Consider the following 27128-nt stretch of genomic DNA (forward strand, 5'->3'; position numbering starts at 1 on the left):
TACAGAATAGCCACAGAATTTCATTTGACTTGATTTTCACAGAGTGAAAAGAGTTTATCTCCTTTTGACCACATGCCAAAAGAGAAGTTAGGGCCTGTACACAAGGTGAAGGCTGTTGTATCATGGTAGAAAGTGAGAAGCACTGAAGACAGACCAAGTAGATTGCACAGGTGCTGCAGCCGTGCCACACTGAATGAACCTGCTGATTATTGAAACTAGTATGTTACACCAAATGAAGCATATATAAATCCTTTTTGCTGCCTTTCACACTCTTTGAACCCATCCAGTGTCATTATTCCCCACCAACCACTGACACTCAAATTCCAAAACTTAATTAATGGGTTTTTTTTGCATTGTGTTGAGTAACTTTGGCAGACATATTCAACTGTCACATGAACAGCATAAACACACACGTCACTACACGAACACTGCCACAGTGTTATCCTCATATGTGGAATACACAAATGATGAAAGAGGAAAGCTGAAGGTCTGTTGAGGATGAAAATGAGAATGGCAGTCTGACAGTCTCTCTAGATTTGGCATGGAGATCTCTGCTATCTACCAAAGTGTTGCTCAAGGCAACTGAATTTAGTAAACCCAGAGCAAGATAAAAAATTGAGATAAAGGATAATATATTGTTGAGGGTATTTTTATGGTGTTACATTGAACTGGACCTTTGCCATCATATTTTCATGATGGGCACAAAGGATACTGTGAATGGACAGAAAAGTAGGAAATGATACTTAATTTGTGAAAGTGGCAGAGAAAAATTTGATGTAAAACCCTGTTGTTGGCTCTGTTTAAATTCAGACTTCTGCTACTGATTTGCCCTTCTAGCCACAGCTTTAATACAACTTAAGTTGCTCATCACACAGATATGGTACTGTCCCTTATCTCCTTCCCTGCGTGGATTGAGTTTGGGTGCCAACAAATTGCTGTATGTAGTCTTAAGATTTACTTAGGGTTTTGCTCAATAGGATGCAACACTGGCATCCTTTGACCTCTGCCATACATTTATGAGCACAGATTCTTCCTGAAGTCTGTTATAAAGTGGGGGACTCGGCTGCTTCAGGCCCACAGAACAGTGCTGATGGACCAGAGTTTAAAACTTATCCCACACTCCCCCCACCAAAAAAAATACACAAACCTAAAAATATCACTCATGACATCAAGATTATTGTCAGTCCCATACAGACACACTCTGTTACTCAATCATAACTAAAACTCAGGGGCACTGTAGCTTTAAAAGTATCATTGAAAAATATCCTTCTACTTCAGCTAACTGAAAAGTTACACTGAGGCAGAAAAACAACAAATCTGTAAATCCAACCCATCTGAGTGCCTTTTTTCTTCTCCACTTCTCAGTCTTTCTCTTGCTCTTACAGTTTCCATTTTGTTTGGCTAGTCTCCAAATTTAAATTAGATGTTGAGCTCAAAAATCATCTGTCTCTATCTCTCCTCTTGCTGTCTGTCCCTGAGAGACGTGTTCTCCTTTCCACTATGTGAGAAGCCAAGAGTTGGATCCCTTCATAACTCAAAGAGCAGGTCAATGCAGCCCATGGAGGAGCTGCCATGCTTGGCTGCAGCAGAAGGGAAGGAATGGATGGAAACAATCCTTTGAAATGGGAGTTTCTACCAGGGAGCATGCTCCTAACAGCGAAGCAATTGCACCAAAGCACTAGGTCCAGCTGGATGTCAGACCCTAGAGCATGGTGGCACGTGGTACTCTAGAGCAAAAGAGATTTCTGTTACAGTGCTATAGATGAATGACAGATCTGTATACTAGAGGGGAAAGTGAGGACTTGCTCTGTCTTATAAAACCTTTATTAATTAGGATGTGTTAATCTAGTCCTCCTGACAAGAGAGTTGTCAGTTCCCCACAAAAAGATTTGGAGAATTTGGTCTTACCTCTAGCGTAACCATCCCACATTCACACTCAGATAGAAACCCTCATGATTTAATGGCCTTCTGTTTTCTCTGACCTAGCATAAGGGAGGTAGAGGCATGGAAAGATGTGTACTCCATGTGACCATTTTGGCTGAATTTAATAAGATTCATATATTGTCCTATGAGAAATTTTGGAAGTCAAGAAGTAGATGCTGTTGCTTCCCTCTCCCTACACCTACAGTAATTATTTTATCAAGTGTGCTTTTTTGTGACAAACCTCTAGCTGTCCATAAACAATTGCAGCTAAATCCTAATTCAGCTTATTCATGCTCCTTTTACACTACATCTATTAATGTTTTGGAAATAAATGTAGGAAATTAAATTGTAGATGCAAGAAATGGAGCATAACAAACCTAATACTGCCCAACAGTTTAATATTATTTATGCAAGTGGCTAACCTCAGTTTCTGTTAGAGGTTGTACCATTTTGGTTCTCTCACGTAAAACAGCAGAACTAGAAAAACAATCCTGGCAACCTGTGAAACAGTGGACCAAATATTTCAGTACCACAAATCATGTGAAAATACACCAAGAAAAAAAAAAATCACTTGATCAAATTATAGACATATGGACATAAGCTGTCTTAAATTGTGCATTGTGACATCTGTCCAGTTACAACATTTTCAAGGAAATGAACCCAGATTTAGTGAGTTATCTAAATATCAGGCATAATTTTAGGCACGTTATTAATCTTTGTGGTCTTGCTGAGTTATGAATGAATTTGAATTGAGGAACAAATTAAAGTTAGTTTTTAAAACTTGCTTTTTTTTCTTCTCTCAAATGCTACTCATCCAAATATAACTATCCTTAGAAAAATAAAGTAGCCATTGTGAAGTACTGAAAAAGACTCTTGACTAGTCCTTAACTAGAAAGATGATGGTGTAAAGAAGTTAAAAAGGAGCAACTTCTGGACTGAGTCAGAGATCAGGAGGACTCTGTGAAATAGTGTTTCTCACCATGGTAACTTTGAGAAAATTGCACTAAAAGGAGAGCACATGGTTTTCTTTTAAGCTAAAGAGACAATTATCATGTCTCTCTTGTTTAAATTAAGTGAAAATCTGAGATATGCGCAGCATAAATGAGGAAAGCATATGGCCCTTGCTTGGTAATTTAAAGGGTAATTTGGTTAAGAAATTGAGAGTAGTTCAGACCAGAGTACTATTATGTAATATCAATGCAAAGCAGAAGCCTCCCCAGATAATCAGGTCCTATTTTTCTGACACATTTTTATACTTCATGATTCATTTCCCTTACTTCTCACACTTCTTATTTGTGGTTTTAAAATATGCTCAACTTTTTAACATAGGAAACAGTGCTTTATTTTTTAAAAAATAGATGTAGGAGTTAGACTATACAAATGAAAGATAGTGAAGATTTTTCTCTTCAGTTTAAATCAAGCAAGGAAGAAATAGTCATTCTATTCTGAAAAATATTTTGAGTTTCATTATTTTGTATATAACTACAAGAGAAAAAGCTTTTACAACATAGGATTTTTTGCCTGTGAAAAGCCAGAGTTAGAACCCCTCCACAAGAGTCAACAAGAGTGCACTGGAATAGCTTTAAAAATATTTTCCAAAATGGGTAGAGCAAGGACTTTTTGGTAGTAAATTAAAAATCGTGCAGGTTAATTCTACTTTGAGCCAGCTTTCTCCAAGTGTTTAATGAGAAATATATACTTCTCACTAAAAATTTAGTCAAAACTGGTAAGAATCTGTGTGTTTCCCCATGAGCAATTGTTTAACAGCACTTCAACCTCAGAGATAACCATAGTCTACCCACCTTCTTACTTGGGTCAGTATAATTTGTATTTTATTTTTCATTATATGTTACAAACAGTGTAAACAAAAGGAAATTCCTGTCTATTGGTATTGTAGACATAAGGATATGCATCTGATTCCACAAAAACTCTAAATACTTGTCTAACTGCAAGATCCTAAGATCCTAAGATTCCAAGGGAATCACATATACAAATGTTGAATTCAGTCAGGAACCTTGTAGCACCTAAAAGTTCTTTGTACTCTGCTAGACAATCCATGATTTAGTAAATTATATGAGTGTGCACTTAACTATTTCTCTTTGTGCAAAATTGTGCAAAAACAATTTAAGAACACATATTAGTGACTTACTGAATTTAGGCCCAAAATTTGCAGGTTTATGCAAGAATTATTGACTTTTGGCAGATCTATGCTGCAACCTTCAGAGAAAGCCAGAGCTTTATGAAAGCTGAATTTATGCATCACTGATGTGACTAGGCACTTCTAGGGAAAGCAGTAATTTTACTTCAGTGATATGCTGTCATTAAGTCAAAATCAGCCCCAAAAAATTTTTAAGAGTTGTGTATATATATGAACATGAACATGCAGAGAAGCAAATACATGTGGTAGGAACCCCACGAGATGTTCCCTTAACAGGAATATTTCCTGTTCAGAAGTAGTAAGAATATTTTCCATTGCAGATATAATGTAAATTTCCTTTCATTTTTTAAACAAAAACAAAGAGTCAATTTTATTACTTGAGAAATAAAACCATCCAGAGGTTTTTCACTGCAAAAATTGTAAACTAGTTAAGAGTTAAAAGGCATGGATTGTAACCTTTGAAACTTTCCCCAAAGCTGCACAACTACTGATGGGGTGACATGAAAAGCCATTTCCCTTATAATGAGATACCAAGCAGATCTGTCTTCTTTTAAAACCTGGCATTTAAAAATACATTTACCTCTATTATGTACTGGCCTAACCTGCACAGGCTATTTCTTGTGACATATTACCAGAGCAGATGTTTTAGACAACCTGCTGGCATAACTGCAAAGAATGAACAATGTTTTTTGGTTTTTTATTTTTTATTTTGACAAACTCTTGCAAAAGTTTATTTTCCAGTATTTTAACACAGGTTTATCCAAGGATTTCTTATGTAAATTGCCTATTATTTTTCCCCTACTGTGCAACTGAGTAGTGTAATATGAAGAAATGGGAAAAAATGGACACCCTGATGACTTTTTTTCACAGGACATCTGCTCACCTTACCCAGATCTTTTGCAGCCAATTTGTCTAAGACCATATGGATGAGATCAAATTGAAGAGAAGTGGGGGGAGGGGAGAATGCAGAGGAAAAAACAGGGGTGAGAGTGGAAGAATAAAGGAAAAGATAAGAAAGAGATGAGTTTGAGAAATTAATATTTTGAAGAAACAACACCCCCACACACACATTCCCTCACTGAGAAAAACATCACTGACAGAAAATAGGAAAGAAGAAAGTTATGATTTTATGATTTTTAGTTTCTGCATATCAGATCTAGGTTAAAACTTCATGTTATTATTGAATAACAAGATACTTTGTTCAGAGTAGGTATTGCAGTCTTTCTACTGTCATGACCTTTCCTATAGCTTAATAACAGGATCTCAAACTGAATCTGTTTAATATTTCATTAAATTGTTTAAAATATAAATACAGAGCATTATGCTACAGAATATATTTGTACTTTTTACTAAGAGACAGTATATTTCTGTATTCATGAAGAAATGACCTTCAGGATTTGGAAGAAGGTTTTCTCTGTTTCATAGCTCCCTATTTCATTTTATTAGCTTTTTTTCAGGCTCTACAGAAAAATGAAATTCATCTCATCATCGCTAACAAATGTATGATCAATCAGGGAGATGCAAAATCATCTAATGTTTATATTAAGTTCCTGGCACAAGCAATCACCCCTAATGACTTAGTAATGCCACAGTAAGCTGTGCATATGCTCAAGTATTTTCATTTGTGTTTCTGATATTTATCTCTACATGGTTATGGACCCAATCCTTGGGATAGTTATTCTTAAGCTGAATTAAGTGGATTCTTAAGCTGAAACAACTTGGAATTCCATGGCCAGCTTGCAAACTTAAGTTTGTGCTTCACTGTTTATAGAAGAAGAGCATGCCTTTTTTAAGATGCATAATAGATATAACAGCTGTGTAAAAGAAAAAGAATCAAGCAATATTTTGACACAAGAGGAAGGGGTTACTAGGCAAGAGTAATGAAAAAATCAATGCAGAAGTTTCAGATTCCATTTCAATCAGGTTTCAGTTCTTGGTAGGGCATGAAAAATTATTTTAACAATATTTTGCAGATAATTAAGAAGTGCAAAAACGTGTTACATCAGTTTACATTTGGTTTTTTGTTAAAACTGATCTAATAGTTACAACACTCAGCTGCTGCACAGCCCTCTGTTCAGCTGCAGTAATGTCTTTGTCTATCTAATGCCTGAAATACAGCTCCTGGGTTTTGAAGGAAGTAGAGTTCTCAAAAGAGAAACTACCAAGCAAAGCATTCAGCTTTATGACATAAGCACACTCTTGCCACTAGCAGTTGTCACCTATTATATCAATTGGGCTACTGGAAAATGTAATATTGAAAGATTGGCCAAAAGAACTACCCAGTATGCTATATAATTAAATGAAGATTTCTGGAAGATTTCTCATACACAAGTGTAATGGTGTCCTGGCCTACTAAGCAAGATGGGTAAGGAGCACTGTTTTCAATTGCATAATTTGCTGACCTTGTTTTTTGATTCATGCTAGTTTATGTAGAAAAGCAGAAGAATGGACAAAGTGATCTTTCAGGCTTTTAACTTTTGTACTTTTTTCAACTGCTTTCCAGCCATTTTCACTGATTTGTGTTTTCATTTATTAAAATCACCAGAAACTGATAGCAGAGGGAAATATCTTCAATGCAGGTCCGCTCCTTTGCAAAATGACTGAAGACATGATTCTTTAGACAAAGAAAAACTCCTTTTCCAGGTTTTGTACTGAGGCTTCTTTTGGCCAATACCTTCTTTTTGTTGGAAGTTCAGTGGTATGACACCATCTACATTGGGGCTGGCCAAGCTTCCACAGACTTCAGAATCAACACCAGCTTAAGCTCTTTCTGTCCACATTTGTCCTCCTGCTGCTCATCTTCTGTTCCTGCACTGCTGCCTCTCTAAGGGGAGCATAGCTATGAGGCCACATGGCAAGATGATCATATGGTGAAAAAGGTCAAAAATAACCTGTTAATTTGAACAGACACCAGTTCTTTGGTCTGGTTCACTGTGGAAACTCTTGAGATGGGGGTCTGTGTCTTCTCCCAAGTACAAGCAATAAGACAAAAGGAAAAGGCTTCAAGTTGCTCCAGGGGAGACTTAGATTGCATAGTAGTAAAAATTTCTTCCCCAAAAGGATTTTTAATCATTGTAACAGGCTTCATGGGGAAAGTGTTGAATCACTGTCCCCAGAGATATTTAAAAGACAGTTAGATGTGGCAATTAGGCACATGGTTTAGTGGTGGAGCTGGGAGTGTTTGGTTAATGCTTGGACTCTATCATCTTACAGGTCTTTTCCACCCCAAGTAATTCTATGATTCAATGAACAGAGTAGGCATCTGGGAGGAGGAACAACGGCTGAAAGTGGGGAGAGAACCAGAATCCACTGAGCAGGTGTTGATGCTAATAGAAATGACCCTTGAAAAAGGCTTTCTTCTCTGCCTGTTTCTGTCTCTCCATCCTAGTTCTCATAGCTAAAGCAGTACCCAGGCAAAAAACACCTCCACAGTGCACCTGAATTTCTGAGTGACATTGCATTTGCCTTTGTTCTTTAGTAAAAACAGCTGCTTAACTGTCTTTTAGAGCTATCTGAAAAGGGCTGTGAAGAAATCTTCTAAATTAATCTTATATGAGAATGCTTCAAGAGAATCAAATAACAATTAGAAATATGTTAGGACTGTCTTTGAGTTTCTGTTTAGCTTAATATCATTTTGTAAAGTAGATGCAATACCAGAAAAGAAAAAAAGGAGAACAGTTTTCTTAGAAGCTCCATAAATGTTCATGATATATATTGCAAACATAGGTTTAGATGACTGTATAATCAATACATTTGAAGGAGAATGATACAAGAAATTGTGTTTTTTCTAATAGCAAAAAAGTTTCCTTAGCCAAATACAGTATGTTATACACACTGTACATGATCAAATGAGCAAATAGGAAATATGATCCAAAAAGTGGAATGCCTGCTAGAAAAAAATCAGACATGAGAATAACACAAGGAACCAGTCTAGCTGTAAGGAAAATAGGCTAAACAGTGTTTTGGGCAACAGTGACAGCTGAGGGGATTTCTACAGCTGTGTTCAGATTGGAAAAGTATTATTTATTATGCGATAAATTCACAGAGGGTGTACAAAAGAAATGTACTAAACCTTATGGCAGATTTAACTCCTTTTCATAAGTGCACACTAACCATTAAAGAGGAATTTAGGGAACAAAACAGCACATTGGTTAATTAGGTAGGGGTCTTTTTCCCATCTTCCACAAAGAGTAATTTCTGAGAGTTGCAAACTTCATTATTATGTGCTATATTCAGGTTCTTAAAAGAGGGTGGTAGTGAATGCAAAATACTTATATAGCACAAATAGATTGATAGAAAATCACCTCCAGATATTCTGTGCAAAATAAATACACTGGTGGACTGGTGTGTTCAATTGGTTTTTTGAACACAGAATTAATTTCACTGCATAACTGCATATGATGGTACAAAACATAAATTCATTTTTGTCAGCCCAAATGCTCATTTAATAGTCCCAAAACAGCCTAATGAAAAAGGTTTCGAGTCAAATATTACTTTCCTTATATCTTCAGCACTAAATAATTATACATTTTAGAAATACCAAAGGAATATAGTAGTAAAAACTTGCTGATGTGAGTGGGAGCTCCCCTATTTGTTTGAAAGGACTCAAGACAACTGGAGACATAACATTTTTAAAGTGTGAACTGCAGCTCCCACACACCTTCACTCCTTTGTGGACAACATGCTTTTGAAGAACATCACCTTCTTTCATCATACAGATGCCAGTTTTGTCTCCTCCACCTCCTTGACCCCACCTGCCATCTTCAATTTTTTTGTACTAAAATGATCAATTGTTTAGACCAATATATTCTGAAATGTGTTTAAAGCTGTCAAAACCAAAATGCCCTAGTTGCACTCCATGGCTCACTAGTCATGCTTTTTATACTGTTAAGGTGAATCCAGTGATGCAACTCCTGAAAGAGGTTGGAATGTTTCAAAATACCATTATTGAGAAGGCATTTCTGTCAAGAATTCACTTCATCGACCAAAATGTGGTCAGAGTTTGATAGATCTGCATAAAATTACTTTGGGAAGTACCTGCCCATTCTAGGCTGGAAGGAACTGCAACTCAAAAAGATGTTAGGGAAAAGCACGTCTGCCAACAATATAGCTGCTGCTGTTGGACACCAAGAAAGCATAAAGCAGAATGATAAGAGCTATTGGTGAAATCCAGTTGACTGAAATATTCTGAAATTCAGTATAAATTGTATGTAAATTAAAGACATAATTTGACTGTACAGGGAAGAGAGGAGGTCAAGCACTACTTTCTGAGTATTTGTGAGGGTTTAGATCAGTGTTTTTCCACAATGGTAACTTTTTGCCCTCTCATACTGTTTTAGGAAATAATTCAAACTACAAAACAACTCTGAAACTGGCATCCAGATTTTCTTGCTAGAAATATATATAGCCAGCTAACATCTACCAGGTCCTTCCAAGCTTTTTGTCCCTTCTGATTGCTAGTACTGGAATATTTTTCATTAAATGATTTTTCATAACAGTAGGAATTATTACTGTGTTTATTAGCTGGAAGATAGGTAGATAGATAGTAGCGCTATTGGGTAAGCATATAAAGTGTTTGTGTTGTGTCTTGGTTCCTGCTTCTCTACAGCCAAAAACTGATTATTAATACTGCACAGGGAAAAGCTGCTGAATGTTTAAATCTACCCCATCTGATATGGAGAGACTTTAAAATTGGACTTTTCAAACCCCAGGTGAGTAGCAGTAAGCTGCCTTAATTGTACAGTGATACAATGGGGTTAATATCAGAAGACTTTAAACTCTTGTAGTCTTCTCTACACCTGTACCTAAGTATGTCTGTGTCAGGCTCCCTCAGCTGTTTTGGATTTTCTTTGTTTGGGTTTAGATTGATTTGTTGATTGGTGTTTCCTTGTATTCCTTTTTTTTTCTGTTTTTTTAGTTTGTTGGTTTTTTTTGGGGGGGAGGTTTTTTTTTTGGTGGGTTTTTCTTTTTTGTGTTTTTGTTGTTTTTTGGTTGGTTGGTTGGTTGGTTAGTTGGTTAGTTTTTTGGGTTTTTTGAGGGGGGAATTGGTGGTGGGAGAAATGTCTGGCTTCTGTAGAATTTGTCAAAACAGAAATAGCATGATAAAGTTACCTCTTGTTTTCTGTAGTCAGGAGAGCTGCCAAAATGATCTGACACAAGTACAGCACTGTCTTCTCCCTACATATGTCTTGGGTCATGAGGCATAGCAGCATTTGAGCTTCAGAATGGTGCTTGAAGAGCATGCTTCATGGGGACATGAGCACGTAAGTAGGATGACTTAGTTTTAGTGCATATGCATGCATATTTTTCCTCCCTTGTGAGCAGTTTTTCATTAAAGGAAATGATTAGGTTCTTATTATTTATACATTGTTTTCCATTGCTTAGGGAGATTTTTCTGTAATCTGCCTCACACTCTGAAGGATTGTAAAATAACTTTCTGTCCATTAAGTAATTGGCTTAATGAAAGAAATAGAGAATGAAAGAAATCATGTGTGCAGGAGGCTCTCTGTTGACTTTTATTCTCTTTAAATTCAGACAATCTCTTCTGGCCTCATTGTTGTTTAAAAGCTTTTGAAGATTTTTGGCTGGAAAACAAAAGAAAAGCAGGAATAGGAAAAAAAAGAGCCATGCAGTATGTTTTAAGCTAATGGAGCACCCCAGGGAGCTTGTTCTAGAGAGACTCTCCATAAAGGCAGCAGCAGGGATGGGGAAAATCTCTGTCCATCTCCCCATATCCAGTTGGGTTTACATGATAGATGGCTTGATGATAAGCTAAAGAAGGATGTTTCTGACCAATTATGTAATATTAATTCTACATATGACCATAAGGACTCAGATTTGTTCCAAAGTAAATGGCTGAGCATAGAATTTTTTTTTAATTAATAGAAGACACAATCTTACCAGTTTATTCATGTCAAGTAGCACCTAACTTCTGCAAACCAGTGGAATTTTGTGTTGAGATAATAGTCGAAAGATTGAAAAATAGGAAACTAGCTCTTACTGAAAGAGGCATTTCTGCCACCACCCTATCCTAATGTATCTCCCTTACTGTCCAAAGTCTAACTGAACATTGAGAAAATCCTACATAGAGGAGGTGTTATCCCACAGACAGCTCACGCCTTTGTGCAAATGTCTAGTTTCCACATTACTCAGCATCTGCCTGGTGATGATACGAGTTCAAGTCATCAACAATCACTTGCATGAACACATATTCAGTTTTTTCAATCAACTCATTACATCTGAATTGTATTAGGACCATTGCTGCAATAACATTTTTTGCAGTATTATACCACAGTATGTTCAATCTGGATGCTATATTTGAAGGTTATTCTATATTATAGTTATTAAAATGCCTATACTACATATAAAAAGACATGAAAATATTGGCGCATGAACACTGTGATAGAGCTCTTGAGTGTGCAAAATACAGAGTGCAATGTGTTGGTTTTTTTAGGTGTTATAAAATAAAACAGGAAAACTGGATATATTGACAATAAAAGTCATTTGGGAATTTTCCAATGGAATATTTTTATCTTCAAATGCACACTTATTGGGGTTAAGGAACATGCTGTTTCAATGATAATTTCATCAAATACTCAGGCTCATTTAGATTTGAAATGAATATGATGTTAAGAAACAGCAACAAAGATAGTAATTTAGCCTTAGGAGCCTGCTTTCCATAAAATGTCATTAGAAATGGACTTTTAAAAAGGGTAAGTCAGAGGAACAGCTCAACACATGTGCTTTAAAGACCTCAGCATCTTTTCCCAAGTACACAATAATCAATAAACTAGACAAAAAGGCAAAGATGGAATCATAGCCAGAAGCCTCCAGTCATCCTGTGCAACAGGCAAGTATCCTAACCCCACTTATGGGCTTGGTTCCATTCTGGTAGCTAGTTAGCTATTCAAATTATTTTACTAGATTAAATTGGTAGACAACCACTTCCAGAACAGTTCAAAAGGTTACAGTTAAGTCACTTATTTGGAAATGAAAGGCTAAAGATCAATACTTTAGTTTCAACACGGAAAAGAAGTGTGACATCAGTAATTTTGGCTGGTTGTTTGAGCCTTTCACCTTCTGAAATGACTTTTGAACCCCTCCCCCCCTTTTTTTTTTTTTTTTGCTCAATAGGAAAATATTGAAATTTGTAGAAAATCCTTTTTTGTTCCCTTTCTCACTTCTCTTCCCTACCCTTAGTTTTCATTAAGATAAAACACCTTAACACCTCTATGTAGAGATAGAGCAGATTTATGAAAGTTTTGGGTTTTTTTAGCTTGATAACTGCAAGTACAATGCATGTCTCTGTATTTGTGTGTGTGTGTGTGTGTGTGTGTGTGTGTGTGTATCTGTAGAACTGAAGCACGTAGGAACTGAAAGGATTATTTTAATGAACAGTTTCTCACATTTACCATTCCTCACAAAACAACCAGACAATGAAATACCATGGAAAGAGAGAGTGCACTGAATAAAGCATTGTGTTCAATAACAAAAAGTTTAAGAGTAAGAATAGTTACAGGAGAAAGTCATGTCAAAGAATATAAGAGACACAATAGGTAAAATAGTGAATTGTACTGATAAGAAAAAATGAAATGTTATTTTTCTTGTAGTAAGCAGGAAGCGAGACTGAGACCAAAATCTTGCATGTATTAATATGTAATAATGTAATAATACTCTGGAATAGGGCTTCCAGCTTTTGGCGACTAATTCTACCATTTACAAGTCTAATTAAATTCTGAAATCCATAAAATACTAGAAAGTTAAAACCAGTAGCAAATTAGAGCCTGGAAAGTCTTCCAGAAGGGATCTGTGTGCCTTACAATAATAATAATTTAAAAAATAATGTTACACAGTGTGGAAGTCTTTGATCTCTGGATACAAGGAGTGCAAGACACTGCCAGTGGACCATTCAGTCGCTGTGGAACACTGCACAATTGTGGTCACAGTGTCTGACTAGCTGTGGGCACTACAAAATTATCTGTGAAATGCAAAGACACTCTTTAAAAGATCTTTCCAGACAAAAATTATTTCAATTCCTTAGATGAAAATTGGTTAATATGCTGAAAGTTAGCGTCCTGTTCAAATTAATATTTTTTTACCAAAGTAACTGTGGACGTTCTCATTACTCAGATAAAATGTCATCTCTTTTTCAAAAGCTCTTAAACTCTTGAGTGCACTGATATTTCATGACAGCCAGTTCCACAGGTTAATTGCAAATGGTGCAAAAGTGTACTGCTTTTCTAGCTCATCAGAACTTTTTGTTCTTGTATTGTTAGAAGATGAATAGAAGCTTCTTATTGACCTTCTGAACAACATTTGTTGTTTTAGCTGAATCAAATATATTTCCTCTGATTTTCTTATTTGGGAACTTTTTTGCTGGTTTTATTGGAATTTTTTTAAATTAAGCAGATCAAATCATCTTGATTTCTTCAGTCACTTAAAAAATGCATGTAGTCTGTAACCATTTTCATCACCTGTCTTTGAATACTATTTATTTCTTCTGGAAACATAACACAGTGACCGAGATTCTGGTACTGTTAAACCCAACATTAGTTCTTGACACTTTGTTTTTAAGGCCAGATTTTTGCCAGTGGTACAAGTAAGGAAACACTATTGCTGTTAAAGCATCTTCTAGTACTTACTTTTGTCTCATCCCTTAGGCCTATATTCCTTTGCAAGTGTAAGGTGTAATTGTCATTAAGCTTCACCATCTCCTTCAGGATATTTTTGAACCCATCAGTGAGTAGAAATAAGGTAAAAAATTCCTTCCACTAGACATTAATTTGCATTTCTCAGAATTTGCATGAGTTAATACTCACTGCCCCAATGTTAGTATATTTTTCTGAAGTTTTACGTGTTTATTTGGGGACTGTGATCCCAGCTTTTTTCTTCTTTCTTTTTCTCTTTTCACTCAGAAATGTATTTAAAATATTCCAAATATTTATGCCAACTTTTGTGGTACATCCTCTAGCCAAAGCAATATTTCCCTAATTAACTAATGGTTGTTTTCATTAAAAACCTAAGTCATGCTTAGTAGTCTACACTTTAACAAGCAGAGATTTTTAAAATAATAATTTAACAATAAAATAATCTGTATAGTCAATTTTAAGTGAGAATTCATGATGTTTATTTGCAAATATTGTATGGATTTGTACTCAGATAACCATACAAGTATGTGGGATTTAATTCTTTTTGGATAAGTGTACTACCTTTGGCTGCAGTAGAGATAATTATCTTTATTTTAGCTCCTATCATGAGGAGGAGTTTTGCCAGATTGCTGTTGCTCAGGATGGATGTTCATCTACCAGTAGTGAGCAACAGATTTTTGTGCCCCTTGTTTCTTTCTGTTTTGTCTTTTTTGAGTATTAAAACATCTTAACACAACCCATGAGTTTTCTCACTTTTGCCCTTCCTACTCTCTTACATTCCACTGCAGAGGGAGAGAGATAAAAGCTGTGTGGTGTTTTGCTGCCTACAGGGTTAATCCACAGCAGAAAGCATTTCAGAAAACCCTATGATCATCAGACTTGTAAACAATAAGTTACAGGTATAAAATGTGGGTGCACTGCCTATCACTTGTCATGCAGGGTTGCTTCTTGTTTATGAGATTTTTAGAACCTTCAAGGCATTAGGCAATCTTCAGAATAACCTGATCAAATAAATGCTGATTTTGTTTTACAGAAGTAAAAGAGACAGACATGTTACAGCGAAGATTTTCAAGGGTGAGCCAAAACATCAATTATTACTGTATCTGAGTGTTAACTCTCTCTGAAATTTACTTTCTTTAAAGGATGGAGCTTAAGATCTGTCCTCAAAGCCTAAGCCATCCAATATTCACTAATAACTGGAAATTTGGGGCAAATGGCTGGCAGACCTGTCACAGGAGTTCTGATCTCCTTGTCCTTGGTTGCATGATACTGCATGTTATCACAGCGATGTGGCTGCCATTTTATCAAAAGATTTCCCAATTTCAAGTGGCTCTTCAGAGATCTCTTGGCTCACTCAGAAAGCAGTGAGTGTTAGCTGGCTAGCCCGGAACACTTCCTTCATCTTTACGCCCACACCTCCTCCCACTCTTCTTTTTTTTTCCCTCTCTTTTTGTCTTTCCTTCTCCTTAGTCTTACTCAATCAAGATGAGTAGGTCATCAAAGCACATGCAACAACAGCTGCATGTGTAGCTATTTAGATAAGTATTTAAAAAGCATGGGTGCTTTCTGTCTGTTTATAATGTATATATGGGCAAAATGTAAGAGTATTTTAAATAGCATAAGGTATAATTTCATATGAAAGCTAATAGCCAAAACTGAATGTACTGTGCTTATTTTTTTTTCACAGGACAACCAGTTTGCTCAATACTGTCAAGTTGCCAATTGTACTTTAAAGAAAAAACTGTATAAGACTATCAGAGATTTCAGAAAATATCCTCTGAAATAAAAAAATGGTTTCTGAAAATCAAAAGCAGCATATTGCCCTCGGGGTAAATCTTCACCTGATAACAATGATCCTATTATCACTGGGTGCAGCTCTGATCAAGAGTGAAGGGGTAGCTCCTATATCAGTGGGACGAATTACACATATTTTCATATCTTTCAGGAAGATATTTCACATATAACTGAGTTATTGAGCCCTCTCCCTGTGTTGTAAACAGGCATACAGTATTGCAAACGTAACCTAACATTCACATTCCAGCAGAAAATTTAGTAATGAAGTTTTCAGGAAAAACTTAATTTATTTTGTGTACTATAATGTATTCAGAGAACAAGAGATTTCCTGAGTGATTCATTATATAAAGATCATTCAACCAGAACCATTTGAAGACAATTGGTTATAGATTTCTGGTCATTGAATTGCAATCTCAAAATTTTAAAAGTGTCTATAACACTAAATTTATATATTAGTCTGATCATATGAATTATTTGCATAGTATTTTAACAACATAACCCAAATTCTCAAATGGCTGCAAAAAGCTTACATTATTAATTTTTAAAGAATTGTATGGATTTAATGAAAAATGAGAAGCTAGAAAAAAAATTGAGTTACTACATTTAATTTAAAGCAAAATCACAGGTAGGTTATGCATTTGAAACTTCTATTAGTTGAATGTGTTGAATAATAGTACCATAAAACCTATGCAATTGCAATGCAAACAATAAAATATGAGCACAAGTTTAGTGTTCACTGTTCTATAGTTAAAATTATTGTTAGCCAAATACAGGCATAGTGGAAGAAAGGAGTTCACTCTTCCAAAAATGCTTTCTGCTTGTTTTCTAAAGCTTTCCATACTTCATGATGTCAGAGTTTATATATATTGCACAGTTAGAACAGAGGATTGAGGGCAAAATGGTCCCAGCTCAGCTTTGCCATTGGTATACTTCTCCAAATCAAGTAAAGATTTCTACAACCTGTAAGTGACAATGATTTTTGGTGACAAATATACTAGACAGAGTGGTGGGAAAAAAAAATTAAAAAGGGCAGCATGAATTCTAGGGTCATTTGTTAAGTTTTGGACTTGTTTTTGTAAGTCAGGAGGAAATACTTAAATATTGTGAAAAGCAAGAGGAGTTATGTTGCACTCTTGCCACTACAGTTTTAATATCTGAATTGGGACATATTTCAGAACTTACAAAAGAAGAAGGCAGATGGCCTTGTTCAAGCTGTACAGATAATGGGTTGCCTGAAATGCACATATTGATCATTCAGGAGTTCTACTTGCATGATCATCTAAACTGAGAATTTGATTGGATTGTATCAAAACACTTCTACTGCCTGAATACCCATCTTCCCTATCCAGACAATCAGAGCTCAGGGAAAGGGTGATGTATGGGACTCCACCACAAAATGGAGCAGGAGTGAAGCTGAAGCTCAAATATGTAGAGACCCACAAGATGGTAAGCAGTTCTGGGTCCTTCAGCTAACATATGTACATTATGTATTTCAATGTGGCGAGTAAAAAAAGAACAGATGTCAGTTATTGAATCATCCTCTTAAGGTGATGATGAAGAAATACGATGGTCACGTCCCCATGTTATCCCATATGAAATGTATGTGAAGAAACCAGTGCTCTTCCTTGGGTTATATGACTGTCTTGTGACTATGGCAATTTTATTTAGGGAGTTCAAACTAGACCTTTGGCTGAGGAAAAAATCTCTGTGGACTACTCTCAGAACTACTGAAGTTGGAATGGAAAGACAAGAGTTAAAACATACTTGATTATTTCTGAATGATTCTTATCATAAGGCTGAAAACCAGAATAATATGATTAATACAACTAATTTGGTATATAAGTTTTTTAGAGAAACTGCAGTGTTTTAGAGCAAGATGGTAAACAGCGCCTACTATTCTTAAAAACTGTCATTCACTGAATCTTTGTGAAGCAGATTCAGCCGAAAATGGTACCAAAGCTGTTGCTTGTGCTGGCATAGTGACGACTGTTTACAGTTTGCTTTGTAGCATTCCAAAAAGCCAAGACACCCTGCAGTGTCACACTGGAAATTCCCTGCAAGGGCTCTCTGGTGCAGGATAGACAGATTGTGTTAATGGTGACTGATCCTTCCCAGCTTGTTTACCAGGCATCAACACAAATTTAGAAAAGCATTTAGAATCTAAAATTAAAAATTACTAGGACATGGAAGGAAGTAAATGAAGCTATAATACAATACTCTTGCATGTACAGCATGCTGGTAGCCATTAACTGAAGGAACTGAATGATTCAAGAAAGACTGATGATGCAGAAGTGGAAAGTCTGCAAAACTTGATATGTGAACTGGAAATCATAGTTCTGCAACAGTTCTGTGGGGGTATTCTGAGGAATGATCAACCAAAAAAAAAGAGGAAATAGTTTCAGATTAACACTATAGCTGACAGAGGTATCACAGTTTATTTCATTTCCACGTTAATTAACAGTTTATTTCAGTCTTTCTTAGACTGTCAGCCAAGTTTTCAGCTGTTTGTAGAAACATTTCGGGGTTTTCAAGACTATATATTTATGGCCTGTATCAAAATTTTACTTCTCCAGAGCAGTTTGTATATGTTTGAGCCGAGTCAGGAAATTTTTCACCTTAAGACAAACAAAGTCAGTTTTGGAGTGTGTTCTCATATCTTTTCACGTAGTTAGACTGTGTGGGATTTTAAAAAATAATTTATACAGATATCAGTTATTTTTTCATACACTGATAGCCACAGCTGCATCTCCTTACCATCACTGAGCAAATTCATAATCAAAAGCTCTTACACTTGCAAGTTAGTTCAGGACAGATTGCATTATAGTAATAAAATATTTTTTCTCAAGAGTGACGTAAGACTGAAGTAAAAGATCAAATATAGGGCCTGAACATTTCCTTTTCTTAGGCAGCCATGGCAGTGATAGTAGAGAACAAAGGCAGATAGGATCAGTTGGGTTTTATCATGCTAAATCTGATATTATTAGGTGAACTTAGGGTCTGTAATGTTGAAGCTTTGAGAAAAATGACAAACATAGATGGGCCCAAACATGGCCTTGTCCTCAAAAATCTACAAAAGATTGTCATAAAGAAAAAAGAATAAGTTGGTTCACACAGGAAATAAATCACTTTTGGTACTTTTTGTTAGTGGGGAGCCAGAACGTAGACAAGGAAGGGAAGGGAAGATTTGGTGCATATACAACAATACAAATGCATAAGGGGCTCTGCCATCCCAGGAAAGTTTAAGAGCTTGGAAATATAAACCAAGACATTTGTCTACTTTTTTTTTTTTTTTTTTTTTTTTTTTTTTTTTTTTTTTTTTGTTCCTTAAATTAGGATTCTAAGTACTTTTGATTCCTTCCTTGTTACACTATTTCTTTTTACCTCCCATTGTGTTTTTGCAATAATTTTACTTTTTCACTGGCTTATTTCAATACTTTGGTCTCGGGACTAGGTTCAAGTCTTCTGGACATTTCATCTGACCTGAGCCTACTTCCATTTGTGGAGTACTTGAACGTGTCTTGGCCAATCTGCATGCACATAGTGTACAACCTGTGCATCTCTGTGTGCACCCCAGATCTGGGCCTGGGAGCTATCAGGCATGCTCTTCCTCATGCAATGCTTGCAAATTGTTTTTTCCATAGCTCACAATGCTCACGTATCATTTAAAAAAACACAAGTGGCTGATTTGCTGGTAATATTCAGCAGCAGTGGCCTAACTTACTTCTTGATTCTGTCTATAGGTTTTAGTGATTGCCTGGTTACTTTTCTCATTTCTTTTTTTCCTCAAAACTTCAAAGAAATGCAATCATCATGCTTTTTGATTGAGAAATACATGACTTATATGTCTTTTCATCTAACAAAATGTTGCTGCTATGATGACCAATGGCACCCACAAGCCCACTTGTGTTGCATTTGGGACACAAAAATACTTTTATTTGTCTTTGTTAGATGTAGATGCATCTTTGACACATGAGTTCATTCTAATTATAGCTTCCTAGTCTTTATGATATTGGCATTAGTCCTAGTTCCTTTGTAATAAAGACATATCAGAAGAAAACATAATTATCCTCCAGGAGACAGATTTCTGGTTAACTGAGCTACAGCAGTAAGGTCTTTCATTTGGTGAGAATTTTGATCTGCACACTTTCCATTCCACTTGAGTAGAGATAGCCTTGAAGGCAAACAAAGATTCCCCAAGTAGATGGTGGCAGATGCAATTTCCAATTGGCTTTCAAAGATGCTTTCCACTCTGGATCCTATTTAAACATCAACCGGTGAATGTTCTGTGGCAAAACCTGGGGTTCAGTCTTTTCCCCTACCAGTAAAGATATTCATAGCAAGTAAGGTAAAGACCCCTGTCCTTTAGCTTGGTCTGCTGCCTCATTCAAAGGCTTCTCTTAATTATCTCAGCCATGACCTGGCTTCCTGCTCGGAAGTCAAAAAACCACATCCTCTCTGCAGGCCCTACTAGCTCTGCACCAAAATACTGAGTACAGAGAACAGACTGCAGTAAGGACTCATAGTTCTCTTTGTTATTAAATCATTGCATACAATCATAAGACATTGTTGCTTTTTTACTTGCCAACTTCTATGAATTCTGGTTGCTATTCTTCATTACAGGTATCAGCCCCTTATGTGTTATTCTTAATCTACAGCCAAAACTACTGTTTAATCCCCAAAGCTGTGACTGGGGAAAAGACATTGTTTTTCACTGCTGTCAAGGCTTTCTCTGGTGAATGAGAGCCTGGGACAGTGCTGGAGATAGCAACAGAGCCACATATTCACATATTAAAAAGAAAAGGAAAAGAGAGTTGAATAGCTCCTTAGTCATCATCTGTTCTGTGAGAAACATCACAGGTGATCTTGTAATTAAATACTATGCCATAGACACAAGGGAACTAATTGAAAGCTTTGCAGTCAGCTAACTTAGAGCTGCAACTTACCTTACTTTGAAAAACTATTTTTTTAATATAGTTGTATGTAATACATCTTCAGTGAATGACACATGCAATTAATTTACTAAATCACCATTAATCCTTTAAAATGGATATACTGAAGAAAATGAAATATTTAGTTTAGACTTGGAAAAACTTACCAGCATTGTTTTAAAAGCCACTAAAGGCTTGTATTTCTCAGTTAATAGGAAAGATGAACAGTCAATGCCCATCAGCTTTTCTTGTTTTCTATTAAATAGGCTATGTTTACATGGATAAGAAATGCCATAGTTATTGGATGCTTCTAACTGACTAGCCTAGAGCACTAGAGGAAATTACCCTGCCTGGAGATGAGTTAAAGTTTGCTTTGAAGCCTAATCTAAATTTCACAACTGAACCGTCCATGGAATTGGTTAAACAAAATCTCAGTACAAAAACCTATTTATTTAGTTAACGTTATTGTGAGGCACAAAGAAATACAACTTGTGGTCTTCTCCACTTCCAGTTGTGCAGATACAAAAGGCCTTGTACTGCGTGAAAACCCACACTTGAAGTCTTACCAAATAGTTAATTAAAATAATAAACTTCATAACATACATATTTATATATTCTTTTTTTACTGTGCAGTGGTTTCAATTATCAATTAAATTAAAGGACATTAAAAAATTGAATAATATATTCAAATCTGAGATAACTGAGATTTGTGCAGACTACCCAAATCTGCAACTTCCGATCTTTGTAAGTTTGGCTGAAGACTAGTTAGGTTCATTATTCACAGCACATGTATCTTTATGAGTCCTCAATAATCAGAAATGGAATGATGGCAGAAGCCTGGAACCAAACCCATTAATGATGGTGAATATTCTTTCAGAGATGAGGCGCTATTAATATGAGAAGAAATATCATGGGTTACAACCTGCTTATAAGAAATACCTCAGGTCTTTTGGGCTTATGTATAGTGATTTCCAGAAGAAATTATTTAGATTATGATATCTAATTGTAATCTATTTGATTTTATGAACCTGGGAGCCTTTTATTGCAGTGCATGAAGATTGCTGTGTTTTAGAGAATACAGCTCAACATTTCACATCAAGGCTAACACCTTTTTTACCTTAAACACAAACCTAAAATGGTCTCTCAGGGTTTGCTTAGCAATGATGACAGAAAGCTAGTAGTTAGGCTAGTGATTTTCTGCTTGAGGCAGTGCAAGCACTTGTCAGTGAAATGTTCTAAGGGGACCTTTCCACAACCTGACTCCACTGGTTCACAGGCTCTCACAGGCACAAGGCCAACTCCACACCATTTGATCATGAGCGTACAGTGCATGTGACTGGGGGAAAAATTCAAAGAGCTCTTTCAGTGAACATTTGGGTCAGAACTTTCATTATATAAATAGGCACCTGCTGCACAAAGCTGCGGCAGTGAGCATGTAGGCATATGCTGCTATTCCAGCATCTCTTCTAGGGGAATCTCTGATCTAGCCCCATACCTGGCTGCTTCTAGCATGTGTCTTCATGGAAGACACTGCCACTATTTTAAACTTTACATGCTTCTTTCTTCCTTCTAAACAAGTTTAGTCAACATTTTCTTCCTAGAGCTAGAACATCTAATACAAATTATAAAGGCAAAGATCCTGCAAACCCTTTGGTGAAAATGATGGCAGCATTCCAGGTAAATATTTAAAAAACAGGAATATAATGAAAAACTTCAGACATTTCTATTCACACTTGACTCATTTCTTGTTCTGTGGATATGTTCTTGCTACATTGCAGCTTGTGTTGGTGTTTACAGCATACCCTATCAAGGCATATTTTAATTCTCCATAATTCATGGACAATTGACCAGACAGTTCATAATGTGACATTGATTATTTAGTGAATAGTATTGAGAAATACTTCAACTTCTGTATAATTGATTCAATCAAAAATTTTGACTCTTTATAATCACAATGGTCAGTTGAATCAACATTGCTAGTGGGAAAATGCATGTCCATTATTATCCAAAAATGTCTGCAGAATATTTTAAAGTATTTTACCATGCATATAAAGTAACCATTATTCAAAAGTAATTAACTTGGTCCTGAACCATTGAACAACAATCAGAGATGGAAAACAGGCAAACCAAAGGGCCATTCAGCAAATTCATATTTCCTGCTTCTCTTCAGGATTTAACTCCCTGAAATCTAGTGCACATGAAGAATCTAGCAGAAAAGTCAGTCTGTCCGTGCTCCATCACTAAGAGAGCATCTGCCTCAGGGACATTTCTCATCTTGGCTGCCTCTCTCTGTTGTGTCTTCATCATGTCCAGGTGATGGCATGGGCAGACTTTAATTCGGAATTAGCTTTGCAAGATGCAGGCATCACAACGTATTGTACTTTGCAATATATCTTTTGGCTTGTCACATCCATGGGAAAGAGTAATACTTCAGACAAACATATCTCTGGATTTGAAGACAGAGTTAACAAATTAATCATTGCCTGCTCATCCTTTGATCATTTTAGGGCCTGTTTTTTTTTTTTTTTTTTTTTCTTGGATATCTTCCATTCAATAAAATAGAAAGGGAGAGTCATGGGTTCATATTTTTCAGTTTTCATAACAAAGCTCTAAAGGTACTTGAGATTGATGCTGCTTAAGACCTGTGCAGCAGCAGCCTCCCTCCAGAGCTAAACCTGGATAAGGGTTTCTGGTTTTCCAGGGCTGATTTTGTTATTCAAGGCTGGGGACTGAGCACTTTGGCCCATTACCACCATTGCTGCTCCCACACTTCTTGGGAATTTCTGATGCCCTCCACACAAACTCCCAAAGCCACAGTTTGCTGTATCCTGCCCTTACTAAGTAAACAAGTGTGTCCCACTCAGCTGCCCTCTACTCAGCAGGCAGACAGGACTAAAGATGTATTCTTTTTAATCAAGAATCAGGTTATCAGGAAAAAATTAATAATCAAAAACCTATCGGTTAGCAAAGAGGTAACAAAACCTGTTCACCACAGATACACGTAGAAACTACCAGAAGCAAACAAAGTTCTCAGAAGGAAATCTATTTTATTAATTGCCATCAGGCTAATTCAATTTCATTATGTCTAAGCAAGAACTTAGTTCAAATATAGCAATAGGAAAGAGATTTATAGAAGTAACAATATATATATTTTATCTAAGAAAAGAGTAAATTCAGGAGAAGTCAACATATACGTGCTCAGCTAACCTTTTTCTACTCCAGAACAATCACCAATAAGTACAGAAAAACATCATATGATGAAATACATTTGTAAAATTTATAACTGGCTTCTTCAGTAAAGTGCAGCTTGACCTTGCACTAACCTTGAAATTCTGTGAGCAGGAGCAAACAGTCATTGAACTATGAACAGCTTGTGTAATATTTAAGTAGGAAATTTTCCCATGAAAATTAATTGCAGTATGAGAATTATGAATACAGTCACATATTTTTAGTTTTGTCAAAGGTAAATTGGATACTGTTTTTCTGACTATTCACACAGAAGGCAGCAGGAAAAGAACAGTGACCTCCCTAGCTTACATTTTCCTAAAGATTTTAAAAGAAGAGTTCATCTTAGGAGGTTGGTTTTCCAGACATGTAGGTGTGTGTACCAATATCAAGTTCCTTGTGTGGATTTCTTTTTGCACCTTGTTATTTTTGTACCTGTATGCTGATCTAGACCTGTTGTGCATGCAGTCTTCACAACAGCACGCCAAGATACAGAAATGCTGACTAGCCATGAGCCCAAGATGACGTTCATGCAGCCCATTGGCACTAGATAGCAGCACCTTTGGAAAGGGAATCTGATGATTCTGAGGTTCTTGACAGACTAGCTAGTGAATACTAAATCACTGTGTGATTTTTAGCAATCTCATCTAAACCAAATAATATTACATCAATATAAAACTGCAGTAATGCACTAGCTAATTAAGCCCTTTGAACAATTAAGACGCATTTATAGATCTTCTAACTCAAAGAGATCATACCTGGCAGATCAATGCTAGTGTTAAATAAGTTATTAGCCTCTTCAAAGATTGCACATAAGGTCAGTGAATTGTGATGGTGGAACATTTTAATGAGCTGAACACTTGACCTAGGGGAAGAGAACTGACAACAATTCACATGGGTGGAGAAGCTCTGCATGTCTGAAAAGCATCACATTGTCTCTCTAGACCTTGATTTCTCAATCAATAAAATGGACACAATAACTCTGCAACACAAAAAAAACCCACTGAAGTTAAGAAATAGCACACGTAGAAGGTTTGTAATATTGTTATAGCACATAAAAATGTGTTATTAAGGTTGCATTTTGTTCTCACATTATTACACCAAGAATTTATTTTACAACTATTCTCACCTTATACTATGGTTAAAAGAAATACTAGAAAATCAATTTTGTTACTGCTGAAGTGAATCTGGCACACTTCCAAAGGTCAATGAGGATTTTTTTCAGGTCCTTCCTGGATTTTTTTAGGGCCTCAAATCTTACTTTCCCTTCCTACCTCTTTGGCACTCAACATGACAGTATTGTTTACCATCTATTTGTCATCGACAATGAATGATAAATCTTTGTGATAAGATATATGTCCTTTTATTCATACAAAAAGCAAATCCAACTCTGAAAAAAGAAACTGAAATCTTTGCCAGCCCGGGACAGTATCATCAGTGGGAATTTTTCACTAATATTTCAACCTGAATTGGAAATACCTTCTCCAGTTCATTGAGTCTAACATATCTGTCATCTATCTTCTAAAACTTATAAGAAAAAATCTAATTGTGTTTTCAACCTCGTTATTGGACCCCTGACTTTAAGTTATAGAGGTGGAACCATTCCTCACTTCACACATGGTGTATAACATCTGTTAGAAGATGGCATCAAGCATGCCTTCTGTATCATGGATTAGGCTTGATCAGCTCTTTGATTTTCTTATTTCAAACCCGAGAGCTATTATATTAACAAAATCTAGCTTTTGTGCTTTTCTGTCACTGCCTTATTTTTCCTAAATTTTCTATAACATGGTTTGTTGAGAGAAAAGCTTAGCTAACCATTCATACTTGAATTGAGAATTCAGCATGATTGCCCTGTGAGTGTGTGCCTGGAGGGAAGCAAAAATAGGGTTGCTACATGGAAAGATGAAGTGATTGAATTCAGTGCCTGAGGCCACAAACCTCATTTTCATGACTGTTAATATGTAGAACTAACTGAAAGTGAACTTGTGAGCTAGTGCATGCTTTTATTCTTGTTCCATAAAAACTAACATTATGTGTTCTACCTGGGAGATTTATTTCCACTCTTGCAAAAAAGAATGTCACTGATCTAAGCCTACAGTCTGGAACATGATCAAATGGTCTACTGCTACAAGAAGCTACTGAACCAATAGTTTGAAATTTTATCTAATGTACTTCTCAGTGCCATGGATATCCATTAAAGGCACATTGTTCAAACCCTTGAAATACTATTTCAGATCCCAACACGAATGGCACAATGGCTGAAGATGTTCATAGAACCAAAGAGTAATTGTACGTGGTCTCATCATGAACATAGCTCAAAATTGTGCTCTGCCTCGATACCATCACAGTAACTGCTGTTATGGATGAGCCTCTGTAAGTATTAGTTTAGAGATAAGTATTGTCAGGGCATTCAAGCATCATTGAATTGCACAGAGTTATCATTTATAGACATTGCTTGTGTGGTATTTCTAATGAGTAACATAAACTCCAAGCTCCTGCTAGTGATATTTATCACATACAGAAAAGTTCGTGGCATGTTGTTTGATGATGCATCAGTGCTTTGTTAAAAAATTCAGTCTACCTCTGACTTTCAAAATGGGTTGGCCACATCACAACAGTGATGCCTGGCCATTTTTCCAGGCTTCAGTGTATTACTAGTGACTGCTGGGCTCAAGTTTCTTTAATGTGTCAGTTTGACAATGGGCTCTTGACAACACAGTAGGAGGTCTTCAATGAGACAATCTCCTAGGCACTCCTACATCAATAGGTGTCATCTTCTCAAGTCCTGACTATAAAACATGATAGATGGCGTGAGCAATAATAGATCAAGCAGGCCTGGGCCATGGCAGCATGTCAAGTGACTTGAACAAGATACAGCTAAGAGTAAATGTGTACTCAACAATACTCAGAAGCTTTCTTGTTTTGTCACTTTCTAAGAATTGTTGGAAAAAAAAAAGTCTATATCTACTCATCCAAATGAGCTGAGAACTGGTAGAGCAAAACTTAGCTATTTTGATTTGGATTTGGAAATGTCAAAGACTGTTGGTTTCAGGGAGATCTGTTTGTCATGTCTAGAGGCACAGGAGAGCTATGATTCATTTAGAATAGAAAACATTGGCTACTTTTAAAATATCTCTTAAGCATCACCTCATTATCACTGAACTCTGCCAATGGAAAAGATTATTTTGCCTTGTTTTGTTTTGGCCTTCTGGGTTGCTGCAGTGATAGGGTGGTCCAGAAGTTAACAAAAGTTAATTTCTCTACCTTTCAGGAGGTTGTGGGCTCATCATTTCTGGAAGCCTTCAAGAGGTGTCTAGATGTTGCACTTGGGGATATGGTTTAGAGGTGCTAAAGGTGACACTGAGTTGATGGTTGGAGTAAATGATCTTGAAGGTCTCTTTCAAACTTGATTATTCTTTGGTTAGTACCTACAAAAGTATAACACGTGAA

Source organism: Vidua macroura, chromosome 1 (genome assembly GCF_024509145.1).
Source record: "Vidua macroura isolate BioBank_ID:100142 chromosome 1, ASM2450914v1, whole genome shotgun sequence".
NCBI classification, from domain to species: Eukaryota; Metazoa; Chordata; class Aves; order Passeriformes; family Viduidae; genus Vidua; species Vidua macroura.